The sequence below is a fragment of the Macaca mulatta genome, chromosome 13, assembly GCF_049350105.2.
Source record: "Macaca mulatta isolate MMU2019108-1 chromosome 13, T2T-MMU8v2.0, whole genome shotgun sequence".
Classification (NCBI taxonomy): domain Eukaryota; kingdom Metazoa; phylum Chordata; class Mammalia; order Primates; family Cercopithecidae; genus Macaca; species Macaca mulatta.
In genome coordinates, this window is record NC_133418.1 from 65,054,628 (window position 1) to 65,070,553 (window position 15,926).

Sequence of the window (15,926 nt, forward strand, 5' to 3'; positions counted from 1 at the left end):
TAGCCTGAGTGGGGAAACCCAGCAAGGCCTGCCTCTCTGGATTCTTCATGCCCTCTCTGAGCTTACATTCCTTCCTTATGGGTGTAGGCAGGGCCCTTTCTGGAGTGGGGGTCGTATAGACCTACAGTCAAACAAGGTAGGTCAGATAATGTCTTCATGGACAGTTTTTGCACAGAAAGGCAGAGGGAACATTAGAGTAATACTTTCAGGTTTTATGGCTGGCTTTAGAGAAAAGCGGTTCTGATATCTATGACTCATCTTGGGGAAGAGGAATTCTAGTTTCCATGGCTAACCTTGGAGGAGAATGGGACTGACTGACAGGAGGGCAGGAGAAGATTGGAGAAAAACTTTACTTCCGAGGCTGCTTCTGAGGCTTTCATTTTGGGGTATTGTTTTCTGAACCCCAACATCTACAAGCCAAAGAGATATCCTTCAGAAGAAACCAACCCCGATAACACCTTGATCTCAGAATTCTAGCATTCAAATTTATAAGAAAATAAATTTCTGTTGTTTAAGCTACTCAGTAATAAACCTTGCACTATGAGAGGCTCACCAACTTGGTCAAACTGACAGAGTAGCTTACTTGGTCCAGTTGCCTATCATCTGTCCTCAGTGATGAGCATGTTAATGCAATGTGTGCATTCTCTGCATCCGTGTTTAGATATTGTCAAACTGCTTGCCAAAATAGTCATAACAGCTTATCCCAACAATAAAGTGTGAACATCTCCATTTTAAAAAATATAATCCACCAACACTAAATATTGTCAGGATTTGTCATTTTCTCCTAGTCTAATAGGAGTGAATGGTGTCTCACGGTTGTTTGAAGTGCCTTCTTAACAACCACAGTCACAATGGCCAGCACTTACTTAGTATTTATCAAGTGTCAATTTCTGTACTATTTGTTTTATATCTTTAATCTCCACAGTAGTTCTGTGAGGTAAGCATAGTGACTATCACCTATATTTTGTAGATAAGAGAATTGTATTTAGAAAAATTAAGTAAATTGTTCAAGACCAGAAAACTACCAAGTGATTAAACAAGAATAAGAATTTATCTCATTCCAAAGCCCATGGTGTTAGTTTAGGTTTCCTCAAAAGCAGACCTCGAGATAGAGACTTGGGACAGGTAGCTATTTCAGAGTCTATCCTAGGAGGTGCAGCTGAGATTATGGGGAGAGCCAGATAAGACTGAGGGGTCAGTACAGGGTATGTTAATGATCAAATTACCACCATGGGAAATTGGGGATCCATCTTTCTGGGGGCTCCTTTGAGGATTGCACCATGAAATTAACCCACCTACTTATGAAGAACCCAGGGTATTCCTCTTCTGTCTCCTATTCCTCATTGGTTGAGTTTCAGGTGGCTCTGCATGAGGACTGACCAACCTCCCTCAGCCCAGAGAAAGCCCTCAGTCACAGAAATAGAGACATCAGGTCCTTGAGAATATCCATTGCCACTGCAGGGGAACACAGAGGTAGGCCAATGTACTGATAGTGATGCCCACCTGCCCCTGGCTATATTGCCACCTGCTAAAGCAGGAGATATCTCTGCACCAGCTTCTTCCTCTCAGGGCCCAAGGAGAAGTTACTGCATTTAATCTCTGTGCTGTGTGATTGATTTATAATTGATGCAGCTTTTCTTATGGAAGTTGATACACAGTATTGCACCTCCCCAAAATTGTCTAACTTTCTATATGATGGATTTTTTTGTCATACTTATTCTTTCCCAGTTGTAATTACTTCGTATGTCATAGGACTCATCACATAGTTTTGATAAAGTGAGGGGAAACACCAATTGCTTCACTGCTTTCTTGTGAAGTCTATAAAATAAATCATCTCTAAACTCTGGGTGGTTTCGATATTTATAAAGATGCATTTTTTTATTCTAAAATAGCTTCAAGCCTGGGTGTGGTGGCTCACCCCTGTAATCCCAGCACTTTGGGAGGCCAAGGCAGGTGGATCACTTGAGATCAGGAGTTCAAAACCAGCCTGGTCAACATGGCAAAACCTCATCTTTACTAAAAATACAAAAATTAGCTGGGCATGGTGGCAGGTGCCTGTAATCCCAGCTACTCGGGAAGCTGAGGCACAAGAATCACTTGAACCCAGGAAGCGGAGGTTGCAGTGGGCCGAGATTTTACCACTGCACTCCAGCCTGGGTGACAGAGCGAGACTCCATCTCAAAAAAAAAAAAAAAAAAGTAAAAAAGCTTCAAATAAGGTCATGGATATAAAACTGGCCTACAAATTAAAACTTTACTAGAAATCTGACTAGGGATAAAAAACAAACAAACAAAAAAAAAACCAAACAAGGCAATGTGTTTAAAAAGAAATAATGATAGTAATTTAAATTTGTGTGGTACTTTGAGGTTTTTAAGCATTTTCCTGTTATTTCACCAGAACTGATTAACAGGAAAATAATACAAGTTTATATCTTGTTATTCTATTTTGTAAACGTAAAAACAAAGACTTAGAATGCTAGAAAGACCTTGCCAGTATCATCCAGTGATTTGGAGACCATGGTCGAACCTCATCTCTGGATGGCTGAAACCCAATCCTATTCTAATTGAACCACATTAGAGTCTTCCAAAATGTGGTTCACAGACAACCAGTATCAAAATTGCTGGGTTTACTTTCTAAGAAGGCAAATTCTAGACTTTACCTCAGTGATGGAGCCTCTGATAAAATTTCCTGTGTAACATAGGGAAAGGTGTAATACATTTTAAAGGCATGTGTTGATTCTTGGGTGTCACAAGGGTCAGGACATTCTCAACACCTCTAGAGATGGTCTTGGGGGTGTGTTAGCCACCTGCAACCCACTACTCACGCTGAGAAAGGCTCTTCACTCCCAGAATGTTTTTGTTTCCACCCATGGTGGTCATGATTGTATCAATGTAGAGAAGCCAAAATTGCTCTAGAAGAAAGAGCACATTTGTGGTCATCCCTTCCATGCCAGTAATATCTTTAACCAAACAGATTCACCCACAGGCATGCAGATAGGCTGATCAGGCAAATCTTGATAATCTTTTATTTAGTAAGTGATTCCCAACAGCATGTCTGAAATATGAAGACAGACTGTTGTGTCATTGATGAAGTGTGTCACTGAAGTGAGTTTTAAACACTTCCTGTAAATCTTATAGTATTTTAGGAGGCCGACCTATTCAATTTTATTTTCTCTGCCTATCAAAGTTATACTATGGTTAACATGTTTTCTGAAACCTTTTGGGGCAGCCTAAACTGATTTCTGCATCATCAAAATGAACTGCAGATGAGATATTCATAGTAATCCTTGAAGTCTAAGATTATTGCCAAAGGCCATGGCAGTTGTCCAATTGAGTGATGATAGGAGTTTAGACATTGATGTGACAGTGGGGATGGTCTGAAGGAATTTGACTCTGAGTATTTTGAAAGTAGAGCCAACCAGATTTCCTGATGGTTTGAATGTGAGACATAAGAGAAAGAGAGGGGTCATGGATAACAGCAAAGTTTTCTCTCCCGAGCCACTGAAATGATGCGATTGAAGTAAGCTAAGATTTAGGGGGCTGAAGACATGCAGGCTTTGTGAGAATCAGTTTGGAACATTTTATGTTTGAGATAGCTCTTGTATATCCATGTGAGAGATCATATTAGACTGGTGAGTTTGGTCTTTGGGAGACAATCTGGACTAAAGATAATAATTTGCCAATCAGTGGCATGTAATTTGAATTTAAAGCCACAAGACTTGATAAATTCACTTAGAAAGTGAGTTGTAAATTGAGAATAGAAGAGGAGGTAGGACTAACTAAACTCTGGGACGCTTAACAGAGGTCAGGAAGAAGAGGAAGAGCCAATTTGACTGGACAGGAACTAACAGGGAGATGTGTGATATCCTGCACATCAAGGGGATGATGAAGAAGACTGAGGCAGAAGGAATGGCCTCTTGTCAAATGCTGCTGCTAATTGACTACTGGATTTTAAAATGTAGAATTCGTTGGAGACTTTATGAGTAGTTTTTATAAAGAATAAAGGCAAGAACCAGCTTGAAATATGTTGAAGAGACAAGGGAGGAAAGGTGCGGGGCCTGTGTTAATTTCATTTCTGTTTAGCGTTTCACCTGCATGGTTAGGTCCAGAGGACTGGCCTTCTGTTATGCTAGTCTAGCATCTTGGAAGCATGGTCCTAAGATGACCAGGAATTAAACCACTTGGACAGAATGCCAGCAACCTGGAGAGGACTCAAATGACCGTTTTTACCAGCCTGAAAACTCATAGCCATCGTCTAGAAGCGCTTCCCTCTGTTTGTGGGGAAGATGATAATTGGTCCCAAAATAGCCTATTCGGCACCCAGCACAGTACCTCATACATAGTAAGTATTTAATAGCTTTTTGTGGTCTGAATGGATTTGTAAGAGAATGAATGTGCTTGGGTATATTTGGAGCAAATTATCCATGTTTGGTCAATTTTCTTTTTCAAATAAAAGATCTACAAATGATTGCTAGCAAAAATAAATAAATAAAGCCAGGGTGAAAAAAAAATCCTGTTTTAGACAAACACATTGTGTCCTGAAAGATCTATTCTGTCATGCCAGCAGTCTCATTGGCTGTGATTTGTATATTAAGAAGATTTTAATTGCTCAGGTAAGTGCCTGCACCTGCTAAGACATTGTGTATTAGAGTACTTTATTCTAATCTTTTACAATACAGGGCACACTTCACCCATAAAATTATTCTCTGCACAATTATCACTCTGTTTTGCTGAGGTAGAAAGTGCAACTTAACACTTTATTATTATTATTATTAAAATCATGGAAATTAGGATCACTGGGTAATGCTTGTGCAGTTAACTGCTGAATTGCCCTCGTCCTTTCTGTTCCTCTTTTGCTTGCACCAGTGAGCTGGACTTGAGTGAGTTTTTACTTTATCTGCAAGCATGGTGAGGACCTGATTGTTTTCAACACAAAAGGTGTTATGAATTCCCAGCAGAGGTTTTCTACTGAGGAGCATATAAACTAACTTGTTTTCATCTTTGTTTTTCAAATGATGTATATTTTTTCTGATTATAAAAGAATTGCAAAAGGAAAGTTTTAAATAATTACATATCAAAAGTAGTGGAAAATTTAGAAAGTATAGGGGAAACTCAAAATTATTCATAATAAATTATTATTCATAATGAATTATTATTCATAAGTATTTTGTGTACTTTCTTCCAGTTTATATATAAATGCAGATAATGCGTAAAGCACAAACACACTCACATCCATAGAAGCATACACCATCTCAGATTGGAATATAAGTAACACTTCTCTTTTTCTAAGACAGACTACAGCAGGGGTTGGCAAACTATGGCTTGCAGACCATATCCTGCCTATTATTCTAAATAAAGTTTTATTGGAACACAACCATGCTCATCTGTTTACCCATGCTACAAAGGTGGAGTGGACAGTTGTAATAGAGACTGTATGATCTATAAAGCCAAAAATATTGACTATTGGCTTTTTATAGAAAAAGATCTGTTCATCATAAATTATTATAATAACATTTGATACATACCTTCCACTGAGAACTGGGTGGTCTTTTTTAATTGCATTATTACTTTATCTAGAGGTCAGCACTCAGATTTTGTGTCTTAGTTGTGGTCTGGTTTGATCCAGCTCATCTATATAACTTACCCACTTCAAGTAATGTCGCATTTCTTGACCCATTTTTTACCCACATTCCCAAAGTTTAGCACTTCCCTGATTGCCCATGCTCCCACAGTGGTGATCTAGGAATGATACAAGAGCCTGCCCTGCCTTTCTCTTGGAAAGACAATATGCTAAATATGTACCTTGATGGATTCTGAGTCAGTGGGCTTGGAACTGCATTTCAAAAAAAGCATCTCTTGGTGATTCTCTTGTATGTTGTTCATAAAACCTTATTTTGAGAAATACCATCATAGGCCTTTACTTTCCACCTGCCCTATCAAACTTTCTGCTCTCTCTTCCAACCACTTAGGACTTTGCTTTCTGCTAGGAATTGAAAACTCCGTGGGGAGTGATAAACTGAACAGGTAGTCCCTAGGGAGTATCTTTTTGTTCCCTTAAGATTTCCCAGAGACAGATTCTTAACCCAGAGAAATGGTTCTTCTGAACATTTCAAACCAGTAGCACTTCAGTGTAGGAGAAGTTTAGACAAGTGGGTCTAAAGATACCTCTAAAAATATGACTGTGAAATTCTGTGCTTGGACCAGCCCTATTGAACGCTGACTGTTTAATAGGTGCTATATATGTTTGTGAGATATCCTAATTATTACACAAATAAAACCAAGCAGTGAGTTGACACATAAGGCAAATTTTCATTTGTCAATAGTGCTTGGTGTTCATCTTAGTTTCTGTAGTTCATATTTTGTTTCATTTCATCCATTAGCTTGTTTTTTTAATACAGATATCCTCCAAAACATCTTTAAGCATAACACAGGCTCTATGTCAGTATGAACACCGATTTGTAGTCATAACTGTATTACTTAGGTTGCAAGTAAAGTAACTTTTTATCAAAAACTTAAATAAGTTTTCCTGTTTGAGAGTTCCATCTATGTGCGTTGGCTACAAGTATTAAACAAAATGGTTTATTTTCTTCTCTAACTTATAACCATGTCTTTATCATCTCTTACAGATTTGTAAGAACTACAAGCCCTCAGGTTAATATGTCATTCTCTCCATTGCCCTGCCTTTAGGCAGCACAGACATGAAAAACAATCATTTGTATAATTATTATTCTTTTAAGAAGCCTAGTACACTCAGTATTGGTTTAGGCATGATGAGAGAATATAGAAGCACCATAAAGCATAGTATCTGTCCTAGAATTGCTTATAATATGACTAAAGAAAACAATTATGTATCTTACAATTGGGGCACAACTTACGGCAGTAGGGTTAGACCATTATAGTTCAGTATTTTAACATTTATTCACTCAATCAGTAAGTGTTTATTGATTGCATATTATGCACAGGTATTATACAAGTAGTGAACACAAGAGCCAAAATCTTCAAAAACTCTTGCCCTTAGGGAGCTTACATTCTGGTGCTGAAGACAGCCAATAAACAATAGTATGTTTTCATAAGTTCTAAGAAGAGCAAAGCAATAAAAGGAAGTCAGATGGTGTATGTTTAGGGATTAGGGGGAAAGATGGTGATTACTGTATTTGTAAGCTACCTCAAAGGCTCACAAGTTTGAATCTCATTAGTTTTGAGACCTTTGAGTCTTGAGATCCTAGCCTTTGATTTTGAGATTTTAGCCTTTAAGGCCCCAGTCCAACATCTTAAGAAAGCTGTGTTGTTCTGGAATCATCATCATGTAGGCAGAAATTCTAGCCAAGTGATAAAATATTTCTTTACAAAAGAGAAGTCTCAAAAGGGAAGATATAATTCAAAGATCTGAAGACTCTGGGGAATTTATGCATGTCTAAGTACATATCCAAGTCCTGGAGGAAATGTCTGGAAGCTATTCTTGCCAGACTCTTGTATGTTTTGCTCCTTTTCTTTCTGATCTCAGCGCTACTGCCATCACCAGATTACCTGGTTTCACTTTATTTTCATAGTACTCATCACCAATTGATATTTATTTATTTGTCTAGTTGTTAATTGCTATCTTTTCCCACTAGATAGGAAGTCCTGGAAAAGTACAAAACTTGTTTGTTTTGGGCCTGACATATGGTTAGTTCTCAATAAGTATTTGTGGAATGAAAGAAGGACCAGGAATTTGCTATATCCTAGCATAGGCAAGGAAGAGAGAAACATCTTCTCAATGATTTAATTATTAAAAAATTATCTCAGTGTATATACTTATTTATCTTAATTGCGGTAATTCACTTATTTGAAATGATCCAAAATAGATTATTCCAGTTCTTATTAGTCAAATTCGTGAAGTATCCAGTTGATTTTCAGACAAATACTTTTTGAGATGATTATAGAAAAAGCTACAATTAAGGAAAAATTCCACATTCTCTTAGAAAGTAACGTATTTACATTTTCAAATTGAATAAAATGCACAAAATGCATTCACCTTGCATGTGAATGATTCCATTCAAATAGCCTAAATATATATGTGTATATATATGTGTGTATAAATATGTGCATATATATATAAATGAAACAATTGGTTCTCTATGTTATGAAATAATTCAAGCAAATGAAAAGGTATACAGAATCATATAGTTAGCATCTGTGTACTCCACATCCAGCTTTTTCGAATTTAACATTTTTCCATATTTGCTTCATATCTTTATTTTAGACAAATAAACATTACCAATACATTTGAAATCCCTTGGATAACTGCCTCCTGTCCCATTCCATTCTCCCCCTCCTGGAGGTCATAATTATCTTGATTTGATTTTTAACTTCTCCATGCCTATTTTTATAATTTTATACATATGTATGATTCTATAAACAAGATAGAGTTTGCATGTTATTATATAAGTGGTATCATACTACAGTTGACCCTTAAACAACATGGGAGTTAGGAGTGCCAGCCTCCCACACAGTTGAAAATCTGCATATAACTTTTGACTGTTTCCAAACGTAACTACTAGTAGCCTACTGTTGACTGGAAGGCTTACTAACAACATAAACAGTTGCTTAACACATATTTTGTATATTATGTGTTTTATACACTGTATTTTCACAATAAAGTAAGTTAAATAAAAAAAATTATTAAGAAAATTATGAGGAAGAGAAAATATATTTGCTATTAAGTAGAAGTGGATCATCATGAGGCCTTTCATCCTCATTAGTTTTATGGTGAGTAGACTGAGAAGGAGAAAGAGAAAGGGTTGTTCTTACTGTTTCAGGGGTGGCTGAGGCGGAAGAGGCGGAGGAGGTAGAATAAAAGGCAGGAGAGGCAGGGGCATTCGATATAACTTTTATTGAAAGAAATCCAAGTATAATTGGATCCTTGAAGTTCACACCTGTGTTATTTAAGTGTCAACTGTGCACATGTCATTCTGCAACTTTATTTTTTCCTCAACATAGTTACTTGATATTTATGCATTTTGAAACAAATAACTAAGGCTTATCATAGGCTACTATATATGCTTTTGCTTATCAGTGTATCTTGTAATACTGGGCTGGTGTGACAGTTTATACTTCCACTTTTAGTATATGAAAGTTGTTTAATTCACATTATCACTAATTTTTGAAATTACTGAATTCTATTTTCATCTTTGTTTCTCTGATGGGTAAAATGTTATTTCTTTTTTTGTCATGCAATTAGTAGTACAGTAGAACATTGTTTCTCAGGTCTAATGAACTTTTAGCTCTTTTATCAATTGCTCATTCATAGCCTGTGTCTATTTTTCCTTAGGTTATGTATCTTTTTATATTCATAAAAGTGTTTTGTAGTCTGCCTAAGAAAATATTTTGGTTACATAAATTATAAATATCATTATCCAGTCTGTGGTTTATCTTTTTAATTATTTATGGCATATTTTGCTGTATAGAAAGATTTTTATTTAAATATTCAAATTTAGCAATTTTTTCTTTATAATTTATTATGTATAAATTTTTTTAAGTTTAAGAAATTTTTTCTTACTCTGAGACCATAAAGATTTTATCTCACATGTTCGTCCAAAAGTTTTAATATTTTAATTTACACATTAAGACTTTTAATATTCAGGTTGAGTGTCCCTTATCTGAAATGCTTGGTACCTGAAACATTTCAGATTTCAGTTTTTTTACAGAATTTGGAATGTTCACGTATACATAATGAGATATCTTGTTGATGGAATTCAAGTCTAAACACAAAATTTATTTATGCTTCATATATACCTTCTACACATAGCCTGAAAGGAATTTTATTTTTCCCTTGGGGATGCTAAATAAATAGTGTGTTGTGTGCCTGTGATTTGACTGAGACCTGTCATGTGAGGTCAAGTGTGAAATTTTCCATTTGTGACATTATATCAGTTCTCAAAAACTTTCAAATTTTGGAGATTTTCAGATTTCAGATTTTCATATTAGAGGTCAACCTGTATATAGCTATATATTTACATGTAGTATGATGCAGGGATCTAATTTTGTTTTTTCTTTATTATTTATTGAATATCTCATTCTCCCCCTCACAGATTTGTAACATACCTCTGTCATACAGTAATTTCCTAAAATATTTTGTTATATTTCTGACCCCTCTCTGGTTTTCTTTGTGTTTTTATATGTCTATACTTCAAAACTACACTGTCAACTACATTGTTTTGGGGGATATGGCATGGTACTTACAAAGTCAAATATCTGTGTTTGAATCTTGTTTTCACCATATTCTAGTGTATCCCTTTTTGTGTATTTTTTAGTCTCTCTGTGCCTCAGTTTTCTCATCTGTTGAATGAATTTAGCAATGCTAACTACCTGTTTTAATCCATTAGGGTTGCTATAACAAAATATCATATATATGGGGTGGCTTATAAACAACAGAATTTTTTTCTCATGGTTCTGGATTGTAATCTGAAGATCAAGCCACTGGCAGATTTAATATCTGGGGAGGGCCCACTTCCCGGTTCATGGATGGCTGTTTTTTTTTTTTTTTCCTCACATTGTGGAAGGGGCAAAGCAGCTCTATGGAGTTGTTTTTATAGAATCTAATCTCATTTATGAGGACCTTATCCTCAAGATCTAATCACCTCCCAAAGGTCCTACCTCCTAATACCATCACATTGGGCACTAGGGTTCAACATATGAATTTTAGGGGAGGACAAACATTCAGTCCATTGTACAACCTAAAAGTTGTTATGAGGATTGAGGTAGCAAATGCTTATGAAACCCTTAGCACGGCATCTGACACATAAAAACACTTGAGAAAATTGTAACTATATTACTACTACTGTCACATTAAAATAAGTCTTGATATTTTGATACTTGCCTTTTTTCCTCAAAAATTATCTTAGCTAATTATTGTCTTTTTGCTATTGCATATAAATTTCACAATTGACTTGTTATTCTCCAAAAAATAATTTATTGAAATTTTAATTAGTATTGACTTTTTTGGGTTAATTTGTGAAGAACTGGCATCTTATGTAACTTAGTCTACCCATCCATGAACATAGAATATATTTTCAGTTAATTAAATCTTTTGTGTTTTTTGGTATAATTAAATAATATCCTCCATACAGGTCTTGCATGTGTTTTGTTAGATTTAGTGTCATTTATTTTTTAGAATTTGTACTTCGCAATTATTTCTGGTAGATAAAAACATAATTGATTTCACTCATTTATCTTATACATAACTATATTTTTAATTTTCTTAATTATTCTAATTGTTTTATATAGGAAATTGTAAATTTTCTATGTAGATAGACTTTTAACATTACCTATAAATTACAGTTGATCCTTGAACAATATGGGGTTGAGGATGCCACTCTCCATCTCACAGTCAAATAGTTGTGTGTAACTTTTGACTCACAAACTTAACTGCTAATAGCCTACTGTTGACTGGAAGCCTTACCTATAACCCAGTGAGTTACACATATTTTGTATGCTATATGTATTATAGACTGCATATTTACTAAAAGTAAACAAAAGAAAATATTAAGAAAATTATACAAAAAAATACATTTACAGTAATTACTGTAGTGTATTTGTCAATACTGTAAGTTTACATCATCCGTTCACATGATGAATCATCTGTCTGAAATGGCAGGCAATCGCAGCTGCAGACTCCAATCTACAGTACATATCAAGCAATTTAACTTTTTCTTGTTATGTCATGACTTTTCTCTGCTTCTTGGGAACACTTCCAGCATTACTAGTGGCACTTCATATGGTTCCCATGGTGTTATTCAAGGTTTGCCATATGGCACTAAAGACGATGAAAATAGGCAAAAATGACAAGAGATCACTTTTTGCTATGGGACGTAGCTCACTGGGGAGACAAACTGCTCACACAGAGGTGATTAGCATCACATGGTGATTTAAGCGGACATTTGCAATGTTTGAGCTCACCACAATAGCAACAGGAGGTGGTTATAAAACTTTTATAGTAGTATAGTATGCACTACATTAAATTTATTCAGCTTTGATTTAATATTGCATCTTCACATTTATTTACATTTCTCTTGACTGTGATTGGTGCCATGTATGGTCTGTAAGTGTTTGTGTGTGTTAGTTTTAAACTAAATGTTAAGTTTTTATAATAGGTTTGCATATATTTTATGGTAGTAACAAAGTAGACTAGTTTCTACATAAATTTTATACATTAATGGCATACCTAAATTTTTTTTAATATTTTGTGGCTGTGTGTTTTATCTGCAAGTTTTTTCAAATTGTCATAAATCTCCAAAAAATTTTCCAATGTATTTATTGAAAACAGTCTGCATATAAGTAGACCCTCACACTTCAAACCCATGTTGTTAAAGGGTTGACTGTAATGTAAGTTTCCAAATCATATAACTTTTTTTTCTCCTTTTTGTTAAAAAATTTGTTTTCTCTAGGATTTTATGAGCAATGTGAATAGAATTGGTAGCCTTACTTAGTTCTTGACTCAAAGGCTCTGGGTCTCTTATTCCTTCATTAGGTATAATTGTTGCAAGTCTTAAAAGGTATACTTAATCAATGAAGACAGTTTTCTTTCATTTCTGTTTTGTGTTTTATTATAAAAATAATTGCTCCTATCAAATGTGCCTCTGTATCTGATGAACTCTTATGTTTCTTCCTTAATTTGTTAATGCCCTGAATTTATGTAATAGCTGTTCTGATGTGGAACATACTTGCTTAAGTTTACAGTGATATAATTATTTCCCTTTTTCTGGCTTCAGTTTAATAATATTGATATGGTTAGGCTTTGTGTTCTCACTATAATCTCATCTTGAATTGTAATACCCCAATCCCCAGGTGTCAAGGGAGAGACTAGGTGGAGATAATTGAATCATGGGGGTGGTTCCCCCATGCTGTTTTCCTAATAGTGAGTGAGTTCTCACAAGATCTGATGGTTTTATAAAGGGCTCTTCTTTGTTCTCTCAGCACTTCTCCTTCCTGCTGCCTCGTAAAGCAGGTGCCTTGCTTCCCTTTCCCCTTCTTCCATGATTGTAAGTTTCCTGAGGCCTCCCAGCCATGCTGAACTGGGAGTCAATTAAACCTATTTCTTAATAAATAACCCAGTCTTGGGCAGTTATTTATAGCAGTATGAAAATGGACTAATACAGTAAATTGGTACTGGGAGTGGGGAGCTTCTATAAAGATACTCAAAAATGTGAAAGTGAGTTTGCAACTGGGTAACAGGCCGTTGGAACAGTTTGGTGGGCTCAGAAGAAGATGGGAAGATGTGGGAAAGTTTGGAACTTCCTAGTGATTTACTCAATGGCTTTGACTAAAATGCTGATAGTGATATGGACAATGAAGTCCAGGCTAAGGTGGTTTCAGATGGAGATGAGGGACTTATTGGGAACTAGATTAAAGATCACCCTTGCTATGCTTTAGCCCCTGACCTAGAGATCTGTGGAACTTTGGACTTTAGAGTGATGATTTAGGGTATATGGCAAAAGAAATTTCTAAGCAGCAAAGTGTTCAAGAATTGACTTGGGTGCTCTTAAAAGCATCCAGTATTATGCATTCACAAAGAGATGATTTGGAATTGGAACTTATGTTTAAAAGGGAAGTAGAGAATATTAGTTTAGAAAATTTGCAACCTGATAATGCAATAGAAAAGAAAAATTCATTTTCTGAAAAGAAATTCAAGCCAACTGCAGAAATTTGCATAAGTAACTAGGAGCCAAATGTTAATCACCAAGACAATGGGGAAAATGTCTCCAGGACATGTCAGAGGTCTCCATGACTGCCACTTCCATCACAGGCCCAGAGGCATAGGAGGGAAAAAAATGGTTTCATGGGATAGGCCCAGGGCCTTGCTGCTTTGTGCAGTCTTGAGACTTGGTGCCCTGCATCCCAGCTATGGCTAAAAGGGGCCAACATACAGCTCAGGTCATTGCATTAGAGGGTGCAAGCTCCAAACCTTGGTGGCTTACATGTGGTGTTGGGCCTGTAGGTGTGCAGAAGTCAAGAAGTGAGGTTTGGAAACCTCTGTCTACATTTCAGAGAATGTATGAAAATGCCTAGATGTCCAAGCAGAAGTTTGCTGCAGGAGTAGAGCCCTCATGGAGAACCTCTGCTAGGGCAGTGTGGAAGGGAAATGTGGGGTGGAAACCCCCACACAGAGTCCCCCTGGGGTACTGCCTAGTGGAGCTGTGAGAAGAGGGCCATCATCCTCCAGACCCCAGAAAGGTAGATCCACCAACAGGTTGCACCGTGCATGTGGAATAGCCCCAGGTTCTCAAAGCCAGCCTGCAAAAGCAGCCGTGGGGGCTGTACCCTGCAGAGCCACAGAGGCAGAGCTGTCCAAGTCCTTAGGAGTCCATGCCTTGCATCAGCATACCCTGGATATAAGACATAGTCAAAGGAGATCATTTTGAAGCTTTAAAATTTAATGACTGCCCTACTGGGACTTGCATGGGACCTGTAAATCCTTTATTGGGTCCAGTTTATCCCATTTGGAATGGGAGAATTTACTCAATGTCTGCATGCCCATTTTATCTCAGAAGTAAGTTACATTTTTATTTCATAGGTTCATAGGTGGAAGGAATGTGCTTTATCTCAAGTGAGACTTTGGATTTGGCGTTGGACTTTTCAGTTAATGCTGGAATGGGTTAAGACTTTGGGGGAGTGTTGGGAAAGCATGACTGGCTTTAAAATGTTAATGGAACATGAGATTTGTGAGGGACCAGGGGCTGAATGATATGGTTAGGCCTTGTGTCCCCACCATAATCTCATCTTGAATTGTAATCCCCACATGTCAAGGGAGAGACCAGGTGGAGGTACTTGAATCATGGGGGTGGCTTCCCCTATGCTGTTCTCATGATAGTGAGTGAGTTTTCATGAGATCTGGTGATTTTATAAGGGACTCTTCCCCCTTTGCTTGGCACTTCTACTTCTTGCTGTGTTGTGAAGAAGATGCCTTGCTTCCCCTTCTTCTTCCTCCATGATTGTAAGTTTTCTGAGGCCTCTCCAGTCTTGCTGAACTGTGACTCAATTAAACCTTTTTCCTTTGTAAATTACTCAGTCTCAGACAGTTCTTTATAGCATATGAAAACTAATACAAGTATTTTATGTATAAGATTTGAGTTAATTTATAAATGTTATGTTCATATTTGATAATGTCCTCTACTCTTTTCTCATATTGCCTTAACTGTTTTTTTTTTTTTAATTCAGATTACAGTATTAGGAGGAGGTGGAGCAGTAGAGCAAGATGTCAGAATAGAAAGCTCCACCAGTTGTTCCCCCAACAAACACACCAATTTACCAACTGTCTACACAGAAAATATACCTTCATAAGAACAAAATTCAGGTGTGCACTCATAGTACCTGGGTTTAACTTCATATCGCTAAAAGAAGCACTAAACACATAGAAAAAAGCAGTCCTGAATTGAATTGCTGACATACCCCTCCTCCACTCAGCACTCCCTGTAGTGGCAGGCATGGTTTGGAGATCATCTCTGGGTGCTTGGGGAGGAAGGGCACGGCAATCCTGAGGAACTGAACTCAGTGCTGTCCTTCTAGAGCAGAAAGGAAAACCTGACAAAACTCAGCTGATGCTAGCCCACAGAGGGATTATTTAAACCAGCCCAAGCCAGAGGGAAATCACCTATCCCAGAAGTCTAAACTTGAGTTCCTGCAAACTTTGCCATTGAGGATAAAAGTGCATTGTGTGTCTAAGTAAACTGGAAAGGCAGCCTAGGTCAAAAGCGCTGCAACTTTTAGGCAAGACCTAGTGCCAAACTAGGACCAGAGACAGTGGACTGGGGGAGCACACAGCCTACTGAGACACCAGCTGGGGTGAGTAAGGGAGTGCTGGCTTCACCCCTCCTTTAATCTCAGATTGCATAGGCCATTGTTCCAAAAGTTACACCTTCCTTCCACTGAAAGAGAGGAGAGAGAAGAGTA